Here is a 12,924-nt window from a genome sequence, read left to right as displayed (position 1 = left end):
ATTTCACTAATTATATTTATTTAACTAAGTCTGCAATAGTAAATATGATTTTCAATTAAAAATGTTGACTGTTATTATTGGGATGGAGGTTACTTGACAATGAGGTCTCTCTAAACTACGTAGCCTTTTTATATTATGCAGTAACTAGCGACTCAATCGGAATTATTCAAGTTCAAAGTATGTACTTCATTGAAATATAATATACTCTCAGTATAATGAGTATCGGAACTCGATCACATATAATTCCAATTAATTACCAAAGATATGATATGGGCTACGTGAACAATTTATATTTATTAGAACCACTATTAATCTTTGATATGTTTTAATTCAAGAAATTTATTGTTTTAAAATTGAAAATGGAACAGACACGCAGAATATTAATGAAAGGCCAGTTATTATTTCTATTCTTGAAAAAAAAGCATAATATAACCACGAGTTCGTTTTAATAGTCCTGTTTCGCAATATGGACAAAAAGATTTTCCCGTACCGGGAATCGAACCCGAGCCTCCTGGGTGAAAGCCAGGTATCCTAGCCACTAGACCATACGGGAGATGTTATACAGTCTCAAATTAAAGAGACGCGTCTTGTGTTCTGTGAGAGGTCGTTTCAGTGTGTGTCGTCGTGACACAAAACGTCACTGGTAGTGCGAGGCTCTATATCAAAGGGACCGCTTACGACGGATGAATGTCTCTGACGTCGAGTGCAGACGCAGCCTCGGGGTCTTCCACGCTCCATACCCCGTGCTTTGATTTCAGTTTAAGAATTCCTGCATTTAAAACGATGTTGAAATAGTCGTTTTCTTACATTCAAATATTGGACATCATCAGATACATTACTCTGATCCCTATGTAATCCCTCCCCCTTGTGTTATAGAAAATCAGAAGTAACGACGGTACCACAAGCACCCAGATCCAAAATAACATAGAAATCTAATGAACTTTTTCTGCATCGTTTCGGCCAGAAATCGAACCTAGGACATAACGGAGTGGCGTACCCATGAAAACCGGTGTACCCACTACTCAACCACGAACATACTAATAAACGAAAATATTTAACTTTACTTCCAAAAGGCTATTATTATCTTAGTAATCACACTAATAATTACAAATAACCACTAATAATGAAAAATTAATTATCAATATTTTTGTTAATAATTTTCAAATAAAAATGATAACTCTGATTTATAAAATATAGATTACTATCGCAGATATTTCTATGGATATAAGGAAGATCTTAAATTCCTTTATACAAAATAAATCGTGTATCCATTAAAGTATTTGCAACGTTCGCTTGGAAAGCGCTCAGACTAACAATTTCCTTTTAGCTTGCGTTAACATAACAAGATTAAGAAAAATAACCAACATTATATACAATACTAGCAGATACATCCGTCCGCTTCGGTCATTCAATATAAATAAAAATTTTAACAAAAAGAAAAACCGCCTTCAAACAAAATACTATCTTAAAACAAATAAATATGCACTAAAAAGTAATAAAAATAATTGCGTATTTAACATATTTTTTAGAGTCCTAAGTAAAATACAATGAAAATATTAGTCTACTTAAAAGTCGATTCACGATTATATAACGTAGTTATAGTTATTGCTATATTTGGAGCCGGTGTCAGCCAAGAAAACCCTACAGTATATCTATCAAAAAACAATACGTCAATACTTTAAGAAAAGAAAGAAATCGATACAATATTTAGCCTCATACTTCCGATACATTCAACAGTTTTTGAAGAAAAAATTGAAGAAAAACCCTCAGGCCTAGTATTGTTAGAAATAATTCTTTATGCTAATACATTTATATTTTAATTATATATTTAATAAACTCATATTTTTTAAGTGTATCCGTTTTCGTAAGTGTAATCGATTTTAAAACTGGTATGGCTGTATAAAATAATACAAGATGTTTTCCCGCGAAAACGGATTATTAAAAAAACAAGAGAAAGTCGCGCATGGAACATTTTTTTAAAATAATTATTGTAAAAGATTTGATTTGTAAACTTCGGGGCAATAATATAAAAATAAAACCTGAAATAAATAAATATTATACTTTCTACTGACGTTTTTAATAGTATTAATTAGAGTTCTTTTCGTAATAATATAAAAAAAATTCTATTACTATTTATATTTCTTCAGAATTTCTGCAATTAAAAATCAAAATCAAAATAAACTTTATTAAAGTGGGCGTTTACAAGCACTCTTGAATCGTCATTTAACAATTAAGTGAAGCTACCATCGGTTCGGAAAGTAGATTATACCGAGAAGAACTGGCAAGAAACTCAGTAGTTACTCTTTTTCAACATTTTAAATATTTTGACTCTTGGTTAATTTAATTAATGTTATTTTGACGACCTCCGTGGTCGAGTGACGTGTACACCGGTTTTCATGGGTACCCCACTCCGAGGTCCCGGGTTTGATTCCCGGCCGAGTCGATGTAGATTATCATTAGTTTTCTATGTTGTCTTGGGTCTTGGTGTTTGTGGTACCGTCGTTACTTCTGATTTTCATAACACAAGTGCTTCAGCTACTTACATTGGGATCAGAGTAATGTATGTGATGTTGTCTCATTTTTTTTTTATTCGTATTTTTTTTTTCATTTTTATCATTTGTTGATTGTACTTTTTCCCTTAAATCCTAAATCAAAAAACGAAACTTAACATTCATAATGTTAAACTATTATATGTCGTTAATTGTTCGATATAAAAAATAGCCTTAATGATTTTAGATAAGTCTTATCTAAAATCATTACTTTGTTAATTTTATCGTACTTTTGTACTATTTTATTTTTCTACAGATTCTAAAAAAATTAGGCAACAGTCATAAGGATATATGTTATGCTATGCTAAGCTATAGTAAACACTTTTTGAAGAATAAAGAAGGTTAAGAAAGAAGAAAGAATTACATCTCATCACACGATATTACCATTGTACTCCAATACAAGTTTCTTCCAAAACAAAGTGTAGTCTAGATTTTATTTTAGTTTTATGTTTTTAACCCATTTAAACTATTTATTTTGCTACACATACACATACATTACATCGATTGTACACAAGAAAATAATTAAATTTAAAGTACACAGTGTAGGTAGCAAGGGGTTCACCTCACTATTGGGTAAACATAAACACATAAACACATGCGCGCAACAACAAACAACAGCCTGTAAGTTCCCACTGCTGGGCTAAAGGCCTCCTCTCCCTTTGAGGAGAAGGTTTGGAACATATTCCACCATGCTGTTCCAATGCGGGTTGATTGAATACACAAGTGGCAGAATTTCTATGAAATTTCTTCTAATATTAATATATTATTATATTTCATCTTTTAATTCTAATCTTAATATATTATTATATTTCATCTGCATGTGTTTCCTCACGATGTTTTCCTTCGCCGTGGAGCACGAGATGAATTATAAAGGCAAATTAAGCACATGAATCAGCGGTGCTTGCCTGGGTTTGAACCCGCTATCGTCGGTTAAGATGCAAGCGTTCTAACCACTGGGCCAACTCGACTCGGCGCGTATGTGACGCGCACATGAAAATAAATAAATGAAATTATAAGACCAATAAACTAAAAATAAAAAGTCGTTATCCTTGACAAAAAAACACATTACACAAGAAGAAAAACATCACAAGATTGACATGATTATTTTTATCAATTGTTTAATTCTATGATCGTACTAAAAGAAAAACAATAAACAAACGCTGTCTTTTATTGCATATAACGCTTTCGTTTCAACATATTTTAACACGGAAAATAAATTCACTCACAAATCACCGTCAAACAGTGTCCAAGAGCCTTCAATTGAGAAGGAGGGTCGTTGGGTGTTACAACGGTAGAACGACGGGTCGTTTTATTACTTTTACTAACAGACTGATCGAATTACATTTAAATTTATATGATGTCCACTTCTTATTAAATCTTTCAAAGGTTTTCAGGGATAAGAAATTGGCAAACAACTGGCGTTATACAACTTTTTATGTGCCGGATGACACAAATTGATTTACGTCATTAAAATGGTTTTCAACCGACTTCAATAAGGAAGAGGTTATGAATTCGGTTATCAATTGATAGATATATTGTAGGGTTGGCGGACACCGGCTCCAAATATCGCAATAACTATAACTACGTTACATAATCGTAAATTGACTTTTAAGTAGTCTAATATTTTTCATTTCATCTTACTTTTTAGTGCACATTAATTTGTTTTAAAATAGTATTCAGATTGAAGTCGGTTTTTCTTTTAGTTAAAATTTTTATTTATTTTGTATTACGTACCCGCACCGGCTTCGCACTGATACAATGCTGATAATGAATATACTACAGAATTTTTTTCTTACGACATAACATTAGAAACTTCTAAAATTCTCAGGGTTTTATTACGTTATGAATTATTACAAAAACCTTCCTCTCGAATCTCTCTATTTATTAAAAAAACTGCAACAAAATCCGTTGCGTAATTTGAAAGATCTACGCATATGATAGATTATTATACTAATAGCAATTGAATCATGTTTGTAAAAAGTATAATACTCGTTTATTACAAGTGTTGTGTACTGATCAATCATTGAGGGTAGGTGAAAAATAAAAATTATTTCAAGTAAGTGCGGTGTCAAGCGAGATATAAAAGTATGGTGACTGGTCTCTGGGGTTTTTTTGTTCGGCCGCCGAAGCGACTAGTTCAAAAGTTAAGTATTTCAATTATTATTTTATATAAGCTGTTAATAGCGTAGTCACATATAATTACAGTTTGTATTAGATTATTTAAATGTATATCATTCTACTTAAAGTGAGCTTGTATATTCATAGTTACAGATAATTAGCTATAAGACCATTCAATGTAAGATATGATAAGTAATATACGTATATGATGTAAGATAGATCATAAGATTGTTGTATTTGCAGATACAAATAATGGAATTTAAGTTATATGAATAAATCTTTATATTTATATGTGTTGCATTATTTTATTTTCAGAAGTGGGATACGACTCAATCACTAATATAATTTTTTTTTTTTTTTTGCAGTTTCAAGTCAACGTGGCTTCGTTATTCCGTCATGGATCCTGCTGTTATAGAAAGCTTACTCAAAGCTATCAGAGATGCAGTTGCAACAAATCACCGCGAAGATGACGTAGTGCTGCCACCCTTCGATCCTGATAAAAATGACAACGGAGCAGAGAGTTGGTGCCATAGCATTGACATCGTCGCAAAGGATCTTGGATGGAGTAGTGCTACTGCAGTGGTTAAGGCAGGTAAGGCCCTCAAGGGCTCTGCATTACTATGGTACGAATCGTGGGACCCGGAGGAGGGAAGAAGTTGGGATAACTTTAAAATGACTATAAGTGACTTGTATCCAGAAAAACGTAATTTATCCGAGAAACTTCATAAAGCTGTACTTTTTACCTCAGATTTATCTGATTCATATTGTGAATACGCTAGAGAAAAGATTAGGCTATACAAAAACACCAAAGTAGCATTTACTGAGCAACAGTTAGTCCAGCTTGTATGCGGAGGTATTGTAGATGATAATATTAGAATGGCATCTTTCAACAGTCGTGTCGAAAATACCGCTGAATTAATTTCATTATTTACAACTTATGTTAAAATACCCAAGAAACGATTGGCAGACGAAATTATTGATATACACGATATACCCACAAATAGCAAGCGTACAAAATTTGAAGACACTAGAGAACGTCGTTGCTATAGTTGTGATAAATTAGGTCATGTTAGAAGTCAGTGCTTTAGAAACAGAATTACTAGGCCGGAATTCAGAAATTATAACAACTTCAATAGCATGAGATATTTTCCTAACAAAGTGCAATGTTCCTTTTGCAAGAGATTAGGCCATGATGAATCCATTTGTTTTTATAAGAAAAAGAGTATCGAACATAATAAATCAGAAAGCCAAGATAAAACAAGTAACGTGAATTGCTTAAGTACAAATCTGAAACTTACGGAAATAAGTATAAGAGATTGCAAAATTATGGCACTTATAGATACCGGTGCCAGTTGTAGCGTAATTAAAGAGTCAATTGCTAAACAATTAGGCTGTAATGTCTCTCCTTGTTCAGTAAATTTAGACGGACTCGGTAACGGGAAGTTACATGTCTTTGGTATTATGGCAGTGCCAGTTAAATTTAATGAGGTCTGTATAGAAATAGAGTTTTACATAGCAAGAGATAAGGACTTTATCTATGATTGTTTGATTGGTAGAAATGCTATTAACTACCCGGATATAGCTATAGTTATAGACTCAGATGGCTGTAAGCTTATTCGAACGTACACACATGACAAAATTAATGTCGTTACCCGATTGACTGATATCCATTCAGAGCTAATTCATTTAAGGGAATTGACAAGTCATTTAACACCTACTTTGCAACTGTCGATCAAAAACCTCTTTGTTAAATATTCTTCTATATTGCCCACTACAGAAAATCTTGGTACTGTAAATACTGGCGAATTATGCCTTAAATTAAAGAAAGATGAGGTAATTAATTATCGCCCATACCGTTTGGCTCCTGTCGAGCGAGAAAAGGTTAAGGAAATAATTAATGACCTTTTAAAACAGAAAGTGATCCGAGAAAGTGACTCCTCGTATGCTAGTCCCGTATTGCTCGTTAAAAAGAAAGATGGTAGTGACCGATTATGTATTGATTATAGAGCCTTAAATAAAATTATAGAAAAAGAACGTTACCCTCTCCCCCTCATCGATGATCAAATTGATAAGTTAAGAAAAGCTTGCTATTTCATCTCCATTGACATGAAAAACGGTTTTCATCAGATACCGGTATCTCAAAGTTCCATAAAATACACAGCTTTCATTACACCCGATGGGCATTATGAATTTCTAAAAATGCCCTTTGGAATATGTAATGGCCCATCTGTTTTTCAAAAAGCTATTACAAAGGCTGTAAAACATCTAGATTTTTTGTTAGTTTACATAGATGATTTGTTAATTCCTTTCCAAACAATGTCTACGGGTCTAAAATATCTCGAACAAACTTTTGATGCTCTGAGTTCGGCCGGCTTTACCGTAAACTTAAAGAAATGTAAATTTTTTGTTGATAATATAGAATATCTTGGTAGAAATATTTCGAAAGATGGCGTTAGGCCAAGTGACAATAAAGTTTCAGCACTTATTAACTCTCCTTTACCAACTAATGTTAAAGAAGTACGTCAATTTATGGGGTTGGCAAGTTATTTTAGAAAGTTTATACCTGAGTTTGCCTCACGCACTGCTCCCATTAGTAAACTCACAAAAAGTAACCAACAATGGGTATGGGGTCAGGAACAGAATAATGCTCGTAACTATGTAATTCAACATCTGGTATCTAAACCACTATTAATTATATTCGACCCTGTCCTTAAAACAGAACTGCACACCGATGCTAGTTCCATTGGTTACGGTGCTGTCCTGATGCAGAGAGTTAAAAACCAAAACAAAGTTGTTGCTTACTATAGCAAACGCACTACACCTGCGGAATCTAGGTATTGTTCTTACGACTTAGAAACATTGGCGATTTTTAACGCCTTAAAGCACTTTCGCGTTTATCTATTAGGGATTGAATTTACCATAGTCACAGACTGTAATGCCATCAAACCGACTATGATTAAAAAGGATTTATCACCCCGTGTAGCTAGATGGTGGACCTTTATGCAAGATTTTCAGTTTGACATTGTTTATAAAAAAGGAAAGTTTGTAGGTCATGTAGATTATCTTAGTCGAAACCCTGTCGTCAATATTGTTCCGTCACCCCCAGTAATAATTAGTATTCTTAATGACCCTGATAGACCGCCGTCATGGTTAGAATTAGCTCAACAAAATGATAATGAAACCCAATCCCTGATTAATAAGGTTCATACAGGCGAAGTTGATGTCAATCAATATGTAATTATTAACAACTTACTACACTATAAAAGCAAACCAGACTCAGTCCCAAAACTTTTTGTACCAAAAGGATACAGATTAAGTTTATTACGGTTATATCATGACGACAACTGTCATGTGGGCTATGATAAAACTATGAGTAAAATCCGTGAAAACTTTTGGTTCCCTGGCATTGCTGCGTTTACAAAAAAATATATTCAACATTGCTTAAAGTGCGTACAGCATAAAGGTCATTCAGGGCCTAAACAGGGCTTGTTACATCCGCTTATAAAATCAATACCGCTTCATACTTTGCATCTTGACTGCACCGGACCATTTAAACAATCACCTGAGGGATATAAACATGTTTTATTAATTGTGGATGGATTCACAAAATTTTGCATCTTAAAACCGCTCAAAACTCTCAATTGTCAAGAACTTTTATTTCTGTTACGTGAAACAATAACATTATTTGGTTCCCCGTCTGTTGTGGTCACAGATAGAGGCACCAATTTCAGTTCTATAAAAATCCAGTCATTATTCCGCGAAATGAATATTGAGCACCATATGATATCAACAGGAACACCACGTAGTAACGGGCAGGTAGAACGATATGTGGCCACTGTAATTAACATGTTGAGTAGTACTATCAATGACGTAACAGAATGGCCGAGTGTCATATGGAAGGTACAACAATCACTAAACACTACTGTTCAGAAATCCACCGGATTTTCCCCCATTCGATTGTTAATTGGTAGAGAAGGTAATATACCTCCCATACAGGCTCGACTGACTGATGTTGTTGATGAGTCTACACAAACACCTATTAACGTACATGCTGATCGTGACCTAGCTCGACAAAGATTGAATAATATAGCTGATAAATTTAAAGAACGGTTTGATTCCACCCGCCGGACTAACATGTCTTTTAAAGTTGGGGACATTGTATATGTTAATCAAGATCATAGAAGACACGATAAGTTAAGTGTCAAATTTAAAGGTCCGTACGAAATAACGAATGTCTTGGAAAATGATAGATATTATTTAAAAGGACGAAATAATCTGAGAAATATTACTGTAGCTAAAGAAAAACTTAGAATTTGGCCTGGTGAATGGGTGGAACAAAACGCTGCTTTTGAACAATCTTAAATGTTATAAATAATATTAAATTTTTCCTCCATTTCGGAACAATATCATCTTTAATTAGTTTGTTTTATTGTTTATAATTTAGAAATTTAAATTAATTTACTTTTTAGGTATAGAATTAGTTAACCTTGTGTTGTAAGAGACTATGGCAATTAATTCATTTGTTATTTATTTTGATTCTCATGATTGATGGTGTACAACATATTATATTTTTTTTTTTTTTGAATGATTCAAATGACTATTTTATTTTATATATCATTATTGATAATAAAACATATTATTAGTGTTTGCGTGTGTGTTGTGTATATATATTTGAAAAAAAAAGAAAACAAAAAAAAAAAAAATAATAATTTAAACCGCTGGTCGGTCGCTGCCCTGATACCTGTCTGAGAGTCACTGGCAGCGGGTGATAGGACTTGTATAAGAAGGGAGTGGCTATTAGAGTAAAAAAAGAAAGGAAATTAAAAAAAAAAAAAACCGCTGGTCGGTCGCTGCCCTGATACCTGTCTGAGAGTCACTGGCAGCGGGTGATAGGACTTGTATAAGAAGGGAGTGGCTATTAGTGCAGAAAAAAAAAAAAAGTATGAGTTATATAATTATATGTGTATGTCTCTATGTATATGTCTGTATATTATTTATATATCCAAGTATATGCTGTATGTAGAGCAGGTACTTCGAGAGCGAAGTACTGGTCAGTCTGGCCGTGATAGATTATTATACTAATAGCAATTGAATCATGTTTGTAAAAAGTATAATACTCGTTTATTACAAGTGTTGTGTACTGATCAATCATTGAGGGTAGGTGAAAAATAAAAATTATTTCAAGTAAGTGCGGTGTCAAGCGAGATATAAAAGTATGGTGACTGGTCTCTGGGGTTTTTTTGTTCGGCCGCCGAAGCGACTAGTTCAAAAGTTAAGTATTTCAATTATTATTTTATATAAGCTGTTAATAGCGTAGTCACATATAATTACAGTTTGTATTAGATTATTTAAATGTATATCATTCTACTTAAAGTGAGCTTGTATATTCATAGTTACAGATAATTAGCTATAAGACCATTCAATGTAAGATATGATAAGTAATATACGTATATGATGTAAGATAGATCATAAGATTGTTGTATTTGCAGATACAAATAATGGAATTTAAGTTATATGAATAAATCTTTATATTTATATGTGTTGCATTATTTTATTTCATACATAGGGTAAGACAGTGGTAAGCGACTTTGTTTTATACTATGCTGATGATTAAACTTTAACAAGTATTAAACTACATTAAAATTAAATAAAAATTGTGTACCTTTTAAGTGTTCACTTATTCGCTCTCAGGCTCATAAGCATCTATCGTTGTATCGTTGTACAAGCATTTTTATTCGTCAGAATAAATAAACCGTTCCAAAATTACAGACAATCGACGAATCCCTTTGACAATTCGAAATTGCCTATGAAAACTTACACGAATGAATTATATATTGTTATTATTATATCAGTATCTTACATAAAAAAACAATAATATATTGGAATCATAATAATACATCATTCGCTACTAAAAGAAACATAATAATCGTAATACCAACATACTCGTCCAATAATCTTCGCCACGATTTCTCTATAAAAACATTTCGCGTAATAAATTAATTGCAGATGTATCATATTATATGCAAACAGCTTTATAAAAACATTCTATACCTATTCCAGCTCAGTAATAAATAATTATGGTGTTTTCGCGGTAATGAACCGAGGGCCATCTATCAAAACCCGTCTCATGATTTGTCGCTGTGGTAAATCACGTAATTATCAACGTTCGTATCTTTTGAAACATCAATCATGAACGTATGCAATCATAATATATAATCGCTGAGCTGATACGGCTGACGGAATAGAATATTTGGATTATCGTCGACTACATTTCAGCCGGTAGATAGAAAATGGATCTAAAGGATCTCAATTCCATGTCTTAATGGGAAAACCGCTTATAGTGTTCACGTTCTCGCCTGTGAAGGACAATTACTTGAGGGAACCTGAACGTTTAATAGATTAGATTAGTGTTATAACTATTATTTTATAAGAAGTCATTTTTTCTTTCGTGTACTATTTTTGCCTCCAATTCCCCTCCCCTTTTTATCACTGTTACTCTATTGTTTTAATTATCTCATATACTTTAAGTCTATATCTTTCAATATCTTGAAGCCTTCCACTTTTATTTGTTATCTGCTTAATTCCTCTTTTAATTTTATCATAAAAAATCCTAACATTTATATATCCAGTAACTAAGAGTGTTAAAGCATCGAAGAAATATTTAAGTTGGTAATGTTCTGCTGTCAGGCAAAGGTCATCTCATCTCGAAGAGTAGTTCCAAATTATCTGAGCAAACTGCTTCCATACGAGTTAAGAAATACACAAGAGGTAGATTGTCATGCAGTAAATAAGAACGTTGGTTACCACCGTCTACCTAGTAGGTTAGTTTTAATAGGATTTGCATTCGCTACATATCATATTTTAAATAAAGTAGTAAAGTAAAGTAACAGCCTGTAAATTCCCACTGCCGGGATAAGGCCTCCTTTTCCATAAAGGAGAGGATTTGGAACATATTCCACCACGCTGTTCACAGTGCGGGTTGGTGGAATGCACGTGTGGCAGAATTTCGATGAAATTAGACACATGCAGGTTTTCTCACGATGTTTTATATTTTAAATAACAATATAATTATAACAAAAAATACATTGTGAATTAATACCATAACATAAAGTAAATTTAATTAAAACCGTATAAAAATACGAGGAAATTAGGGAATGGTCGCCTTGAGGAGCTTTAATACTTTATCCCCGCGTGACGATTTCTGCCAGTTCACACTTTAAGCCGCGTAAAAGAACTTCGTCCATAAACAAAAAATTAGTGCTGTTACAGCCTGTTTAAGCCCGCAATCTTCGGATAATTCAGTATTCTAGCTACCAAAATAACTCGGTTGATGAATATTAAAATATTTACAATTAGATGCGACAAGATACAATTACTGTAGTATCCTCAAAAACCGGTACCGAGCATTAACATCATTTATATACAAATTCAGTCAGAGAAGTGGCTCAAGATCCATTTGCAATTCATATTCTGTCTGTATTGTCTCGCTACCGCTTATTCTGAGCCCACTTACAACAGCATATAATTTGGCAACCTTTAATTAATCAAGACACAGAGTGTTTATTCATTTGCAATATATTCTGTAAACGAAATTCACAAAATATTCATATGATGTAATAAGTCTTGAGAATTTTTAGAAATATAAATCTTCTCGCTTGTGTTTACATGTCAAATGTTCAAAATTATCCGAGCGAGCTATATTTTGCCATTTCTTGTGACGGACGAGATATGAGTCATTAGTAGTCTGATCAGGTGCAAGTTGATAAAAGAAATTCCTTAAAGTGCAATCACTCAATCTTACGTTTGGTATCAATAATGGAGTCATCATCATCATCATCATCAGCTCGTATCCGTCCACTGCTGGACATAGGCCTCTCCAAGTGCACACCACTGTGGTCTTTCTCCGGCTACTCGCATCCAGCTTCTGCCTGCCGCCTTGCGTAAAGCGTCACTCCACCGTGCCTGAGGACGTCCTACACTACGTTTGCCGAGACGCGGTCTCCACTCTAGAACGCGTTTTCTCCAACGGTTGTCGGTTCTCAATAATGGAGTAGAAATGTTTAATAGTCAAATAATAGGTAACCCTGTTTGATAGTCCATCGCCAAACAATAGGTTTGATATGGTTACAAGGAATATTACGTCTCAGCTCTCAAGATGGTCCATGGTGATGTAAGGTTTAAGGAATGGTTAATATTTCTTAAAGCGGTAATGTCTAGAGATGGTAGTTACTACACACTTACCATTAGTTAGTTCTGC

The 12,924-nt window shown here is 33.5% G+C and overlaps 1 non-coding gene across 1 annotated transcript; it reads right to left on the bottom strand.

Annotated features, from left to right (window-relative positions):
• Positions 1 to 481: 481 nt before the first annotated feature.
• Trnae-uuc lies at positions 482 to 553 on the bottom strand. The gene has a single exon. It is a non-coding gene; the product is annotated as a tRNA-Glu (tRNA).
• Positions 554 to 12,924: the final 12,371 nt, after the last annotated feature.

Source organism: Vanessa cardui, chromosome 12 (assembly GCF_905220365.1).
Source record: "Vanessa cardui chromosome 12, ilVanCard2.1, whole genome shotgun sequence".
NCBI lineage: Eukaryota > Metazoa > Arthropoda > Insecta > Lepidoptera > Nymphalidae > Vanessa > Vanessa cardui.
Note: the sequence above shows the minus strand (reverse complement) of the source record. Positions and strands in the feature narration are given on the sequence as shown.